Source organism: Aulostomus chinensis, chromosome 3 (assembly GCF_037954235.1).
Source record: "Aulostomus chinensis isolate RoL2024-O1b breed Wild chromosome 3, RoL_Achi_v1.0, whole genome shotgun sequence".
Classification (NCBI taxonomy): domain Eukaryota; kingdom Metazoa; phylum Chordata; class Actinopteri; order Syngnathiformes; family Aulostomidae; genus Aulostomus; species Aulostomus chinensis.
Genome location: NC_141322.1, coordinates 1,438,283 through 1,455,468, shown reverse-complemented (window position 1 = coordinate 1,455,468; position 17,186 = coordinate 1,438,283). Strand labels below are relative to the sequence as shown.

General features: G+C 45.0%; 1 protein-coding gene across 2 annotated transcripts in view; it reads right to left on the bottom strand.

The window, feature by feature from the left end:
- Positions 1-17,186, bottom strand: part of cntn6 (contactin 6) — a 104,647-nt gene that overhangs the window by 65,381 nt on the left and 22,080 nt on the right. Inside the window, exon 1 of one of the 2 annotated variants that reach the window (XM_086197533.1) lies at positions 7,875-7,943. The exons of the other annotated variant lie outside the window; for it this stretch is intronic. The gene's annotated coding sequence lies outside the window, so the exon portion shown is untranslated. Of the gene's footprint in view, positions 1-7,874; positions 7,944-17,186 lie in introns of those variants that run through there. 2 annotated transcript variants of the gene reach the window in all.

The window sequence follows — 17,186 nt, the reverse complement described above, 5'->3', positions numbered from 1 at the left end:
GGATCATACCAATACCATAACACCTGCAGGTGGTGAGGATGCATCACATGACCTGCACTCCAGTTTGAATTTCCAAATCTGAAATTCCAACTCAAGACTTGCTCTGAGAGAAGATGACCCCGCATCGCTAAGTGGGTGGTGGTGACTCGTGGGTCCCTACTTCCTTTTTTCCCCTCTCATGTCCATTTAAGTCCATACAAACAGGCACGCTCTCATTGGCTGTCCTCATATTTCCCAGATAACAGAATGGTCGAAGGAACACTGCGGGTTACAAGCTGGAATCATCCAAGTTGTTTGGCTCCATTTGACTTCTTCAAGTAATCGACGGCGATGCTGCCAACACGGTTGAGGGATAAGCCGTCAATACCCCCAGAAACCAGATATCAAAGTCTAACATTTTCAGAATTCATTTTAGCAACAGAAATAAAAGGGCAATTGCATTTAAAAGCACAACAAGAAATGACAACAGAGGCATGGAAGAGAACCACGGGGAGAAGCGCTGTCCTCCGGACTGACACTGGTCGGCGTGCACTGATCATGAGAGCCAAGTCCACTGAAGTCATGTGACACGTTTCCATCTCTTATACACACACTAATGTATGTGTGTGCGTGTGTTTTTGTGTGCATGTGTGTGTCCCGTGTGTCCGCCATTACTGGGCTCTTGCCGCGCGCCCGTAGCTTTGATCTGCTCTCTGGCGGTCAGGATGGCGTTTACTCTGGAAGCACAGAGCCATCACTGCTCTCGTGGCCGCGCCTCTCCATCGCTGGCCTCCGCGTACTTTTTCATGTTGCTGCCCCATTAGACAAGCCGGGCTGTAATTGCTGTGGCGCTATCTGGAACATACAGGGGACTGTGGTGCTGCCGTCAGCGTTCCCCAAGGCTCATTTTCACTTCCATGTCAGTGCTTTAACACCACAGAAGAGTGACTTCCTGCAGAGACACCTTTAACATCCTCTTGTCGTTTTAATTGATGGCAAAATTGCCACTGGTGATCATTAGCGGCGCGGAGCACCTCTGACGGCGGGTGGCTCTGAGTCAGAGGCTTCGACTCGTTTATCATCCACAGAGCTTTTCAGTTTGGGATGATCTCCTTACCTCAATTAATGCTAATGAAGGCAGGATTTGTGCCTGTCTGGGTGTCATGTGTCATTAATCGTTACTGCAGTTGAGGGGGGAAATTGTGAAATCACTTTTTTTTTTACTACTGCAACTACAAACCGTCATTTAAATCATATTGCAATCTAATTAAAAGACATGCCTGGGTAGTTTCAGCACCTCAGGAGAGAGCCTGCAGCTCCTGGCTTGTTTGCAGCTGAAGCACATTCACGGTCAGAGAAAGACCGTCGGTGCCACCGCACCGAAACCTTTGACAGCTCTCATATGTTTTTTACATGGATGGAGTCTTGCTTGAGGTCACCTGGCCTGACCTTCCTGACCTCACACAACACAGCAGATTCATCCCACCACGTCTTCGTGTCAACGGCTTTAGCGAATTGTTGCGAACCAGCGAGAGCGAAAGCTGTCAGAATGGAACTGAAGAAACCTGACAAGCTTGCAAACACTCGCATAAAAAAGGATCTTCATTCCTAATGTGAGCATAACAAGTACGATTTGTTCCACCTTTGACAGGAACACATTTCCTCTTTCCATGATTAAACTGAATATTTTTCTCTTTTAGCATCTTTTATATTTCTCCATGTCCAACAAGTGATCCTCCAGGCTAATAGACTGACGGCAGCGACACCGAGCTGAGCAGAGAGCAACCGTGTTCACACACAATTACAGTCCACCAGTTCAGAGCCGCCATAACATTGTTGTTTTTCAGGAAACACAATTCAATCAGACTCAACTTATATTGCACTTTCCATAAAAATCAAATGGAACAAAAAGTGTCTCTCTCACACACACACACACACACACACACACACACACACACACACACACACACACATCAGACAGTCATTGGTCAGGAAAAGGGGCAGAAAAAAACCTGCCCTTCAAAGGTATAAAGTTATTCAGGAGGTAAATGAAAGGATAACAGCATAAAGTAATAAACAAATGCAAAAATATCAGGATGGCGAGTAAATGGGATGGGGGCAAATGAGCGGGTGGGAGCACACGATGAAATACATAAATGAATGTTAACAGGAGTAAAATGATATAATACAGAGGTTTATAAATATTAATAGTAATTTGATCTACCAATAAAATATATTGATGTTTATGTCAAAGAAAGCCAGACTGAAGACGCAGGTTTCGACTCTGCTGCTCTCAGGTCTCCAGGCGGGCTGATCCACAAACCAGGACCGCAGGTTTGAGTTCCAACTGTTGGGGGGGATTACAAGGCTCTGATAAAGAGCCTGGACTTAGACCGTTATGAGCTTTAAAAACCAATAAAAGATCTTAAATAAATTCTGAGTTGGACGGCAAGCCAATGCAGCGACTTTAAAAGTGGAGCACTGTGTGCTCTCTTTCTGGTCGTCGCCAGCCCACGCGCAGCGGATGTCGACGGTAATATTCTTCCTTCAGACCAGAAAGTGAAGAATTGCAGCCGTCAATCCTGCAGGTAATAAGAGCAGCATTAAGTCTCTGAGGCGGAGCAAGACAGAAAGGGTCAAACGCCAGCAACATTCTTAAGATGCTAAAATGCTTTTTTGGTTGTGTTTCTGATACTTTGTTCCAAGGTTCTGGACTTGCTGACAGGACTTAAGCACTTTTGGTTGAAGTTTTACAGTCAGTTTCTCTCTCTGAGCTTCAGGACCAATCATTAAATGCTCAGTTTTGTCCTGATTGAGCTGGAGAACATTGGAGAACTGCCATCTGTGACTGGAAATCTAAAATGAAGTCGAAGAAGGGTGTCAACAGATCAGGAGATTAGTGATGTGCAGCTGTGTGTCGTCAGCATAACTGGGGAAGTTTGTACCGTGTCTCCTGATGCCGTTTTCAGGTGGCAGCATATAGATATTAATGAGTGTCGGACCCAAAATTGATCCTGGGCAAACGCCATAATCTACTTTGTAGCATCTTGTTGAACATTTCTCTGTGGATACATGAAATATCCCAGCTGCTTTCCCCCTGGACAGGTCACCAGTCCATGGCAGGGCCAACACATAGAGACAGACAACCATTGGCTCTCCCAGCCACGCCTACGGTCAATTTAGAGTCTGGATTAACCTGGTCCCTCTTGATGTCTTTGGACTGTGGAGGAAGCTGGAGTACCAGAGAGAACCCAGCAGGAACAGGGAGAACATGGAGACTCACCCAGAAAGACCCCGTGCTGCAGCCGGGGCTCCACCCACAACCCTCTTGCTGGGGGGCCACAGGGAGGACCACTGCTCCACCCACAACCTTCTTGCTGGGGGGCCACAGGGAGGACCACTGCTCCACTGGGCCGCCCCGAAGAGAACGCAGATCCAAAAATATCTTAATCCATGTAAGTGTTTTCCAAGTGCTCAAATGTAGTGAATGATATTTGTCAAAGTAAAAATATCATAAATCTATAAACATTTATACACACACTTAGAATGGAGTAACGAGGTACGAACAGTTCTGGACTTAATGAGACACTTTTGAGTTGCGCTCAAAACTTCAATGATCTTCGAGAGGTAAGAAGTTCAACTCTGACTCAAAAAGTGTACAATAGGAACTCCAAAATATGTAGTTCCATCAATAATTTGTTTTATTCATCACAATCCAACAGAATCCAAACGCCCCTTGTGAATTTCTCCTTCCCCCAAATATCACAGGGGATATTCTGTGTTTCAGAGAGCGACGGCCTGAGAGTGGGGGGCCATCAAGCTCACACGCTGAAGATCGACTGCATGTGGTGTTTCCTGCGACGCGGCAGGAGCTGCAGCTGTGGGAAAACAGGGCAACAACCTGCGAGCGCACAGACTTAAGCAGGCATAAAACCATAACTTCAGCAAAGTCACTTGTGAAAAGCAGTTAAATCTACTTTGAGCGGGTGAAGTTTACTTCCCTGTGTCGGGGCCAATACGCCATGAAGTGCTAAGCCGCTTGGGTGTGATCCTTCTTACAAAAGTTTGCTTTAGTCTTACACACTTTGTTTGTTGCAGCTGCCAAGTTACAAAAGAGTCTGGGTTTTGAAAGACTCGCTGAGAAACAGAGTTTTCTTCTCATGATCTATAAAGTATAGATTTTGGCAGTTAGTGGGCCAAAACAAATTCTGCTCCAATTTAAAGTTTTAACTTGATGGGCTTGTTGGCAAAAGGTATGAAGAAAACAGCAAAAATATTACTGCAGCTGGAAGACTTTTTATTTCTTGGTCATGTTTTGTGTACAGACAATAAAATGCTGCTGTGATTTGTTGTCTGTTATACAAGAGATTTGATCTTCCGCATGCGGACAACTTATACAGCCCTTTGTAGCACAAATACAGGGGAAATTACTAAACACAGATAATATGCTGAATAGAAATGACGTGATTAGACATTAAAAAGGAACATTTGAGAATAAAACATAAAATAAGATCTTTGAGAGAGATTTCAGAGCCTACGTGACCTCCTTGGGCTCCTGGGGAGTCCACAAGGTGGGGGCTAAGATGCCTCCGTCACAGCCGTGGCCCCCAAGGACCAGCCTGTGAGCTTGGGTCACACTTACACAAAAACAGCATTCACTGATCACATTTCTCAAAATCCTATTTGTCTGTTTCTCACTCCTCCAATTGCAGAACTTTATACCGTATATTTACAAGCTTTTTCCCCTCTAATTCAAACACTCTTTTTCAAACCTGTTGAAGATGTTTTCAAATGAGTAATTAGATGCAGTGCTTTCCCTCCGGTGACCAGCTGATATTTGGCTAAAAACACAATTCGGGACTTGACCACACTTGGCTGCCACTGCATTGTGTTCTTAGTGAGGCTGGAATTAGTATGCAAAGCTTTACTCCAGTGAACACAGTGGATGCAGGCTGTAGTAGGGAGTGAAATGACCAGGATGTGGAGAAAGAGTGTGTGTGTGTGTGTGTGTGTGAGAGAGAGAGAGAGAGAGAGAGAGAGAGTCTGTGTGTGGGCTTAGCGCTAACTAGCTTGACAACAACAAAACAGGATTTATAAATGGACTAAGCTTGAGGACGTCTGAGAGCTGAGATGTAAAGTAGGAATCAAACATGGACGGTAATACAAGGACGTCTCCTGCAGGCACACGGAGACATCAGTCACCCTTTGATAGCCCTGTGTGTCTGGCCCTTCTTTTTAGGAGGAGGCAGCAACAACAGGGAGCGTGACACACACCTCAGATGCATTCTTTCAATCAGGGCCAATTGAAATGACAATACGATTTACTTCGTTCCTGCTAATGCATACAGAGATTGATGTAAGCCTCAAAGACAGAAGCAATCTTTTACAATTCCATTATGTAAAGCTGGTAAGTTTTCTCTTCAGACGAAGATCAATTGCACCGCGTGAAAGCAACCATGAGCCACATGAGGGGGAAGAAAAAAGGTGGAATGCGCCTGGAAACCTTTAAATACAGTGACCTCATTGAGTCATCTTTCACTGAATTTAAGACTAAAAGAACATTAAATGAATACAACATCTGGTTTTGTAAGTCGAGGGAACAAGGAAATGTTAATCAAAGTGGAGAACCATCCAAGGGCTGCACGGTGGTGCAGTGGTCAGCACTGTGGCCTCGCAGCAGGAAGGTTCTGGGTTCGAGTCCCGGCTCGGGCGCGGGATCTTTCTGTGTGGAGTTTGCATGTTCTCCCTGTGCCTGTGTGGGTTCTCTCTGGTACTCCAGCTTCCTCCACCGTCCAAAGACATCAAGAGGGGACGAGGCTGATTGATTCTCTAAATTGGCCGTAGGTATGAATGTGAGTGTGAATGGTTGTTCGTCTCTGTATGTTGGCCCTGCAATGGACTGGCGACCTGTCCAGGGTGAACCCCGCCTCTCGCCCGTAGATGCTGGGATAGGCTCCAGCCCAGCTCCAGGGTTTTCTAAGAAATCCAAATATTAATATCTCCTTGTTTTATTTCATCCTGCCTGCTCGGTTTGTGTTAAGGGTTATGGAGGGTTAACCAAGATCTTTCAGCACATTTACATGATATCACATCACAAGTCTCCTCTTAGAACCGTCACCTTATCGTAGTGGAGGAGTTTGAATACCATAAGTACCCTAGGAGCTATGCTGTCCGGGGCATTTCGCCCCTGGTAGGGTCACCCAAGGCAGACTGGTCTTAGGCGAAGGGCCAGACAAAGAACGGTTCAACAGACCCTTCATGGGAAGGATATCAAGGAGTTGGTGTATCCAGCATGGAGGGTTACCATAGCCCCGACATGGAGCCAGGCCCGGGGTAGGGGCCCGTGGGCAAGCGCCTGGCGGTCAGGCCTTAGCCCATGGGGTCCGGCCAGACCTTGCCCGAACAGGTTACATGAACTCGTCCCCTTGCGGACCCATCATCGGCAGGAGGAATCGGAAAAGTCTGGTGCAGTGTGGTTTAGGCAGCAGACCAAGGCTGGAGCCTTGACGGTCTAATCCCCAGACATAGAAACTGGCTTTTGGGACATGGAATGTCACCTCTCTGAAGAGCTGGTGGAAGTGGCTGGGGAAAGGACAGTCTAACCTCTAACCCTAACTCTAACCCTTGCTGAGGCTTCTGCCCCCACGACCCCTAACCCTAACCCATAACACTGACATCGTTTAGCACACAGGCTAAGCTAACGGTGCACAGACTTAAGTGCTGTAGAGTAACAGTGGCTACACATGTTCTGCTCAGAATCAGCCAAAGGCGAGTCCTCACACCCCTGACTGGCATCTGACCAAGCAGGTGATGAATCTATCAAGACAAGACAAACTGAGGTTTGTTGCATTTAAGATAATTATAACAGATTTTTTTCTCTTTTTTAGTGTAAAGAGAATACGGGATGTCAAATTCAGCTGAAATAAAGCAAATGCTGATAAAGGTCCTTGCCTGGAAAAGGGTGGAGTGCCCTCTCTGGGTCAGGAATGAGACCCTGCCCCAGGTGGAGGAGTTCAAGTACCTTGGCATCTTGTCCATGAGTGAGGGAAAGATCGACAGGCGGATTGGTGTGGCGTCTGCTGTGATGCGGACTCTGCATCGGTCTGTCGTGGTGAAGAGGGAGCTGAGCCAAAAGGCCAAGCTCTCAATTAACCAGTTGATCTATGTTCCTCCACTGTGGTCACAAGCTCTGGGTGATGACCGAAAGGACGAGATCGCAGGTACAAGCGGCAGAAATGAGTTTCCTCCAGGGGGGTGGCTGGGCTCTCCCTTAGAGACAGGGTGAGAAGCTCCACCATCTGGGAGGAGCTCAGGGTAGAGCCACTGTTCCTCCATATCGAGAGGAGTCGGATGAGGTGGCACAGGCATCTGGTGAGGATGCCTCCCTGGGGAGGTGTTCAGGACACGTCCGAGTGGTAGGAGACCTCGGAGAAGACCCAGAACACGATGGAAAGACCATGTCTCTCAGCTGGTCAAGGAACGCCTCGGGATCCTCAGTGAGGAGCTGGACAAAGTAGCTGGGGAGCAGGAAGTCTGCTTAGGCTGCTGCTCCCACAACCTGGCCCCCCTGATAAGAGGAAGAAAATGGATGGATGGATTCACAAATCATATCAAAGTCTCTCTACCATCACTGAAGTGGCCTGCCAATCTGAATTTTACATTTTTATCAAAAACCTGAGCTGAAATGAGGAAACACACAATCGAGATCAGCAACAGCAGTTAATTCAGCAGACAGACACATGCAGCCACTCAGAGATGACGTCCACACGTGGTCATTCGTATCTGACTATATTTCAGTTAAAATAAGCTAATTTTGAACTACCTTAAGTCCTGCGCACACACTGGCAGCAGGAGATCTGCTGCACCAACAGGAACATCAACACACTGTAACTTACATGTCTTGGATGGATGAGAACCAGAGGAAGGAAAGTCGCTCAGAAAGAACCTCCATGGAACCGGAGAGCAATACTGCAACTAATGAACCTTGGAGGGAAGATTCTTCAAAAAGAAAGAAGTAAAAGCCCAACTTGTCTCGTGCTCCATTGGTGAGCGTGCTCTGAATGTAAGAGGTCGTTACATAGTTGGTGAAAGGAAAAGTTGACGCCACTTCTGTCTTTCATTGATTTTCGCTGGTATTCTGAAACATTCTTTTCTTTCTTTTTCAAGTCTCACCACTTTGTTGCATGTGGTTGATTTCATCTCGTATCGATTTAATCTATCCATACTAGAACGTAAATGTTTGAGCCAAAGTACATAAACTGTAACATACATACATACATCCCTCCATCCATCCATCCATCCATTTTCTCCCTCTTATTCCTGTTAAGGGTGGTGGGGGTGGAGCCTATCCCGCCCTGTAACTGAACATACTGTTGGTATTTCTGTTCTTTGTCATCTTGGCCCAATATGACATAGAAATGATTCAGAGTAATTTAGAGGACAGCAGAGACCTCATGGCAACTATCCTCTGCTTTCCCAGCAATATTTTAGCGAGAAGCCACTGAAAACAGTTGGGTTGTTTTATATTCCGTTGCTGGTGCGCCCCTGTAATTGGATTTGGTTTCACCGAGGTGTCTATGACCTTTGCTGTGACTCTGCTTGTTTAAACTGGAGATCCTGTGGCTCTCCACACCTTTAAACCTCAGACAGTAAGATGACAGGTAGGATGACAAACTCACCTGCGAGGTTACATCGGTCAATTGTGAACTAAAAAGTGCCAGCTTGAGTGACAGCTGTTAAAACCACGGCAGGAGCTTTGGATCAGCCACAAAACACAAACATGACATGAGCCAATAAAAAAAGGCTGAAGATATCTAGAATATTCCGTATTTACTTTTCTGTACATAAGTGTTCATCAAAATTATAAAATAATTGGATTCATCCTCTGAGTTTGTTTCTTGTAAAATACGAATGCGTGTTCATGGACTTGTGGCAGTTACTAAAGCCGGCGAGGGGCTGGGTGTAGGAGCAGGGAGGCTGCCTCCCAGCTCCCGAGGATTTAGCATGCATCACAGTTAATGGCCACCACATGAATGTTTAAATGTTTTCCAAAGGTTATGTGCCCTGTAGCCTTTTCAAAAGGTTATCCACCCTGCAGTGCTGGAGCCGTCACCTAACCGAGGACCTGACGTAGCACCGCTGGCAGAGAAGTGTTTAACACTCCACTGGTTGGATTATTCCTGACTGTGGTGGAGATATTCATGGTCTTCATCAGCTTTGGTTGAGTAGTTTCCAAGTTTTTGGGAACTTTTTCTGAATTGGTTGATTTTATGTGGAATTGCCCATTTAAAGAGAAGACAAGACAAACTGTTTTGGACGGAATTTTCAAAACTACGGCGCTGAGCAGCGGTGGTGCAGTGGTCAGCACTGTTGCCTCACAGCAAGAAGGTTTAGGGTTCGAGTCCCGGCTCGGGCACGGGGTCTTTCAGGGTGGAGTCTGCATGTTCTCCCCATGCGTGGGTTCTCTCCAGTACTCCGGCTTCTTCCCATGAATGGTTGTTTGTCTCTATGTTTTGGCACTGTGATGGACTGGTGACCTGTCCAGGGTGAACCCCGCCTCTCACCCATAGCTGCTGGGATAGGCTCCAGCCCCCCCACGACCCTTAACAGAACTAAGCGGAAGACAATGGATGGATGGATGGAGGTGCTGAGCAGCAGCCTTTCATTTTCCTTTGGCAGGGAAAACCCTCCATGACCCAGAGAGAGAGAGGGTGAGAGAAAGAAGGGGGGGGGGGGGAGAGCTCACCTGCACAGCCTTGCAGCCCTCATGTAGACCCACTTTACGAGCCTTCAGAGGAGAATATAGAGGTGCAGCTCAGCGACGGCACGGCAGCCATCAGAGGCCCTCCTTACACTTGCCATTACAGCCACCTGACGCCATCAGGCAGACATTCGCACAGGTACAACTGCTATTACTAATACGCCTCTGGAGACACAGATATGAGCAATTCATGACAATAAGTCACAAAACAATTGTGTCAAACAGTGACAAGGTTTCTTTACGTTACAGGATTGAATGTTGGATAAGAAACATGGTCACTGTCTGCTTTTAGAGAGGCACAGGCGAGGTACCACAGATGACCAGCAGGGGGCGTGCATGGGCGTGGGTCCAAATTCATCAACAGTCGTTACTGTAACGTTACTGTGCATCTACAGGGTCAAGAGTTATTGGAGATTTTAGTAACGTTTTTCACGCCTGCAGAGTTTCATGGAGATTCGTTGTCTTTCAAGAGGAAAGTTGAGCCACTTGAGTCCCGCAGCATGAAGCTGCGCGTTGTCTATCAGAGGAAGATCTGAGTCTCTGGAACTCAGAGAAGAGGATTCACCAGTAAGCAGCAGTGAATAATAGCAGTTAATGTGTAGAAATTTCAAGTCCAACGTTGCTGCCATTCCGTTCCGATAAATCCTCCAGCGCTCCGACATCATTAGAATGAAGCCAGCGACAACGCTGTCAATATTATTTTTCATTCAGAACTATTGTTCATCCATCATGCTTGAGAGATTTGCGCCGGGGTGAATATCATCGAGGTGCAGGCAGAGACAAACCAAGAGTCAAATTCCCGTTTGACATTTATAGTCCTTGAGAGCATAATGAAATTCTTATCTCTCAGAACATGCATAGATCACGGTAAGCTCTCGCTAGAATTAAGATTCTCCGGCCGGCTGTACGCTTGAGATAGATCTATCAAAACGCTCGCCGCTTCAAAATGACGCTGAGCTGAGCGAGGTTGAACATGTGACATCACTCGCCGAGCTCTTCCTGTTTCTCTTTAATAACTGATGATGCTAATGATTCATAACAAATCACTATTTTATGTAAATGAGCTTCAACATGATTGTTGTTTGTAAAGGAGCCAACTGCACATTTGAAGTCATTGTGACATCATCAACGCCGACTGATGATCACAATGACTTTAGGAAGACAAACAAGGCTGCAGCGGCGTCCGTCCGCACTAAGATAAGCAGCAGCGAGGAGCTTAGGGGAGACTTTGGCCTGGGAAGCTGATTTGAATATGATTAATGGAGGGCCAGGTCTCCACATCACATCCAGCTCCTGCAGCCAGTCTGCCTCTGATAGGCTCTCGCTCAAAGTTGCCTCCGCTATCGCTGCTCACACTCACCGTCTGTCTCTGCCCACAGCTCAGGAGGGGAGGACCTCTGAGCGCCGGCTAAGCCCAGATCACAACAGCAAGGCTCGGTCCAGCTGGACCAGAGTCTCAGCCAATAAGAGCGAGCGGGAATTAAAGTTACAATCTGACACATTCTGGTCGAGGTTATTCAGCCACTCACTGAGGTGTCCAAAAATCTGGAGGGAAATATAAGGAGGACAGGAAGTGATGCCTTCATCATGTCTGCTGATGACTCGGGAGCAGCCAGAGTGTGTGTGTCTCCGCCAAGCAGGTCGTGTCTTCTGGAACGTTCGTCTGTCAGCGCGATGTACAAGAGCTAGCAAGCTGAACATGGAGGAGGGGCGGAGCCTGGGCCAAGAAGAGCTGATACATCTCGAGCAGACATCAAGATCTTCAGTTATAGTTTAGATCTTCATCTGTGTCTGTGTGTGTGTGTGTGTCAACACACACACACACACACAGACAAACACGCACACTCAGATGTACACACACGCACACAGACAGACAAGCACAGTCACACACACAGACACACAAGCACACACCCACACAGACATACACACACGCACACACAGACAAACAGAGACAAACTCAGACAGATGCACAGACACACACTTGCACACACACACACCCTCAGACAGACAGCAAGGGAACGTTCCCTCCATGATGGATGAGGCTCAACAGTCAGAACCTGCTGCAACGCACCAGCAGAGTCATGTGACAGAAATAACATCAAGTCCCACCATCATACCCCTTGTTGCTAACACAACACACAGCCAGATGTGATCATACACACACACACACACACACACACACACACACACACACATATATATATATATATATATATATATATATGTATATACACACTAGATGCCGCATTGACTGCTGCGGCTCGCTAGAACGGCGTGCATACAGGGCGGCCATCTTGGAACAGGGCTCCTTGCTCCTCCAGTGCATCCAGAGACATCTATGATTACGTCTGGAGGAATGGTGTTTCCACACAGAGGAAGTAATAATAAAGCGCTCAGTTGTCGTGCTGCTTACACGAGGTGTGTTTATCAAGCGGCAGACGGACGGACAGAGAGAGAATGAAAAGAACCCAGGAAACGTTCAGGTGTGTTCAGCTCTTTATTCAAAGAATTGCTTGAAGGGTAGGCCATGCATTGCATTTTAATATAATAATGATGAGGGCCCGACCGATTTAAGCGGCCGATTATAGCCCGTTTGAGAATAATCGGTAATCGCCCTAAACTGTCGATAATCGCTGATTTTTTTCAGAAATAAAATGCAGGGAATAAGACATGGTTTCACTTTGAAAGGAAAGGGCTTGTGAATATTTTAATTTTGTTCTTATAATTCTTGCCCCACACAAAACACCTCAGTAACGCTTTATATTAAGGTCCTTGTAATAAGCGTTAGTTAATAGTAATAAGGCCCTTATAAGTCCTTATAAGATGCTTATTAACATGATTATGTGTTTACAAGAATACATAAACATTAATAATGTCACTATAATATAGTTAATATCAGACTATAAAACATTTATTAGAACTTATAAGAAACAGTTTGTAGATGCTTAAGAACATTAAGAAAAGCCTCATGAGTATCTTATAATTGTTCATAATAGCATTACAAACATATATTAACTCAACGAACCCACCCATGATGTCTTTGTCATGCCTTTACTAATCTTTTTTTGTTTGCTTTATTAATAGTAAAATATACTTTATTGCTCATCTATTATCAGTTAACGAGGCACTTGTTAACAGTTAACTATGCTTTGTGCAGCTGCCGGATCTAAAGCGAGAACAATGTCTTATTAAGGCTAATCAATTTCTTATTATGCATTTATTAATGGTTAATGATTTCCACAAATTCCACATCTGGAATGAACGCTACATGTGGTCAAGGTTGATAAAAATTGAACAATGCAATATTTCAACAGTGAATCCCAAAACACACTTTAACTGCGTGTTCACACCGGACGCCAACGCAAATTTCGCGTTGCATCATTCGCGCGAATTTGACGCCGGATCATTTGAGTGTCCATTCGTGGGAATACGCGAATTCGCTGACCTGCCCGAGTAGCGAGTATTTCTGGCAACGTTCCCTTCCGCCATTTCACCATGAATATTCACACAACTGTTGCGTTCTACCTGCCGTGGAAGGCAGAAATACGTCGAAAACTAAACGCCGTCAATCTGGGTTATCAGCACCATCTAGAGGCGAGCTCAGCTCGGTGAATCAAACCGCTCGGTGAACCGAGCTCCTCCAGGGGCTCCGTAACTGCCGCTTCAAGCGGTATTTTCGGATGACGACTGGCCAGTTTGACGACCTGCTAGCTGGGATCGGTGACAGGATGTAACGGATGGACACCAGTTTATTCAACCGGTTCTTGTAATTAGAGATAGGGGGAAGAGCCTAGAGATAGGGGGAGGGGTTACAGATGGAGGAGGAGCTCCGAGATAGGGAGATCCTCCACGCCGAGAGGAGCCAGCTGAGGTGGCTCGGGCATCTGGTCAGGATGCCTTCTGGACACCTCCCATTTGAGGTGTTCCAGACATGTCCCATCGGGCGGAGACCTTGTGGCCGGCCCAGGAACAGGTGGAGGGATTATGTCCCTCCACCTGTTCCTGGGAGCGCCTGGGGATCCTCCCGGAGGAGCTGGTGGAAGTGGCGAGGGTGAGGGCCGTCTGGGCCTCCCTCCTGAAACTGCTGCCCCCGCGACCCGGACCCGGATAAGCGGTAGAAGACGGACGGACGGACGGACGCTATTATGAACAATTATAAGATACTCATGAGGCTTTTCTTAATGTTCTTAAGCATCTACAAACTGTTTCTTATAAGTTCTAATAAATGTTTTATAGTCTGATATTAACTATATTATAGTGACATTATTAATGTTTATGTATTCTTGTAAACACATAATCATGTTAATAAGCATCTTATAAGGACTTATAAGGGCCTTATTACTATTAACTAACGCTTAATATAAAGCGTTACTGATGTTAGAATCACTGTTTAGCACATTGTTATTGTGATCATTTTAAAAAGCTAATGGTTCATTGTTGTTGGCCTTATGTGAAGCATGGTTATTGTGTTGATATGCTGCTTGCTTCAGCAATAAAAGGGATTTGAAATTACATTTCTGCCTCTAATTTACATCTTTGTAGAAGTCGGAAAGGCTCAAAAGCAGCCATTTTATATATATATATATATATATATATATATATACAAATATACATATATGTATATATATATATTTATAAAAGTATATATATATTTTCATACATATATATACATATATGTATATATACATATATACATATATGTATGTATATGTATGAAAATATATATATATATACTTTTATAAATATATATATATATAAAAGTATATATGTATACTTTTATATATATATATTTTATATATATAGTGTATCTATATAAAAAGTATACATACATATATATGTATATACACACACAAACACATATATATGTACATATACATATATTTATAACCTTAATCAATACCATTTTAAAATGAAAATTTTAAAAAATTGTCCGATTGATCGGTCATCAGATTTTTTTCCCTCCAATAATCAGCATCAGCTTAAAAAAAAATCCATATCGGTCGGGCCGTAATAATAATACTAGAATTTCATTCATATATAATTCAGTATATTTATATTCTTGTTCATATCTATAAAATGAAATAATAATTATTTGTATCAGTTATTTTTGCTCTTATCATCATTTTATTGTTGCAATTGCTATATCATGATATTAATAGATTATTGCTATCATTAAAAATTATGCTTGAACGGTGTACACTGCATTTGAGTAGAATCATAATAATAATTACATCAATAAAAACAATAATTATACAGTAATTGTTACCACTATCATTATAATAGTTTTTATATTATCATCACCCATATCATTGCTTTTTATATGATCTAATTTGCATCATATTAATATTCGTGTTGGTTATTATTCTTATATTAATATTGTGTTATTATTGTTATTATTAGACTTATGTCACGATCATCATCATTTTGTGTATTTTTGCAGGATCGGCTCTCTCCACCCTTTTTGAATATCAGACGGTCAGAAAAACCTGCAGGAACCAACAAACTATTGAGCAGCTTCTGTTGACCAGGAGCCAAAACCCCTGAAAGAGAACCGTTCTGCACAGTTCCTTTCTTGTGCCTCCACTCTGCTATTTGAGTGGTGAGGCCAGTTTTGCTACGTGGTGCAGCCTCATTTCGAGGACCACAGACACCACCAGTTTAAGGAGGTTTGAACGGTGGTTGTCAATGCCAAATTGTGGGTCTCCAGTTTGTCCCCAAGCAAAAACACACCATCCGTGCCAATCTCCTCAGGGACCACATGCATGACTGCTGACAGTTTGGGAGCTCGCTCTGAGTGGACCTGGCGAATCACCCGCTCCGCTGCCCTCACCACCTTGACTGTGCCTTCAGGTGGAGTCATGAGCCCACCAATGTTTCTGAGCACAAGTAGGTGGTCGCTCTCATCATGTGAAGAGTGCACGGCGTCCGTCACCAGGCTGGCACGGCACACATCACCAGAGAGCCATTTTAGAACCTGCCGAACCATTTTATTATATTATTTGGGGAGTAAAACCAGCATTTTTAAAATATACAAGCACTCTGTGTCATAGCTACATGTGTGACGTATTCAACAAATCAATACGTTTGGAAGTCGGTACAAAATTCAGCAAATAATTCCACTTTGAGATTAAGGAGTACCTCATTCCTACACTGACGGTTCTGGAACTCCCTTCCTCTGGATTTCTCAGTGCTGCAGGGACCAGAGAACCGGTCGGTGAGGTCCAGAATATGTTTTTAACCAACAGAGTGAGGAGGTCTTTGGAAAAAGGGCAGCGTGAGATGGTGATGATGATTATAATGGTTATTATCCTTTTGATTGTGATAATAAGGGAACAAACGTTGAGCAAGACATTCGACAATGAGCCAGTTTGAACCAGAGACGTTTGAGTTCATGTCTGCAATAACGTTTCACTGTAGCTGAACTATTATATATTTAATAGCTGGTTTATTATGGCAGAGATGGAAGTCGCACAAACAAAGGTCCTTAACGGGGGTTTCAAGACCCCCCAGGCTCTTCTAATGCGTTTCTGAGGAGGAGCTGTGGAGGCTAAACCCACAGGCTCAGCAGCGCACACTTAAAAACACATTCCAACACATTTAAGACACAACAACACACACAGGTGCATAGAGCACATTTACAACACTCCAACACTCTCAAGCAACTTCTTTAACCCCCCGTCCCGCTGCCGCACTGGAGAGGTTCCCAGGAGGAGGACTGACCCGTGACATCATCTCTGATACACTGACAAGACATTAGGAGGACTGACACACTTGACTTGTTTCAACATGGAGCACTGAAGATGAGTCGCCTGGCCAATAATTTTATCTTCCTCTGCTACACGTTTGGTAGATGTCTTCTAATCTGGGTGTGATGAAGCGACAGCAGCCAGGACAGCAGAAATACGGGCAGGTTGTGAGGGCTAAGCCACTCCACCAGCGCCTCATCTGATGTTATCCCACTCATCCCAGCTGGCTCCTCACTGGCCCTTGGATATCTGCAATCACACTGCTGGCTTTCTGCATTAAGAAATCCAGTTTCCTCAGCACTTCTGAAGTAGCGTTAGTTTCAGCTGAGGGTGTATTTTGCTGATATTACGTAATCAAGCTGGTTTGACAGAAATGACCTGAAGTCAATGTGAAGAATATGCAAAATGCTGTGCAGCGGCGGGAGATTCTAGGAGGAGAATCTGCGACTGACAAGCGTAATGCAGCCTCAACCAACACGCAGCGGCAGGTAACTTTGAGCGTTACCATTTTAGGATAAAAAAAAAGATTACGCCAAGCTTACAGGTGGGACACTGTGCTGAATGAACTCACACATGAAGCCTGCTGACCAGTGGACGGCGTGCCTGGTACCTGTCAGCTGCTAGCCTACGCTAACCAGCTCCAGGAGGTCTACTCCTTCCCTCCGTCGCTGCTTGCTAACGGAGGTGCAGCTCTCATGGAG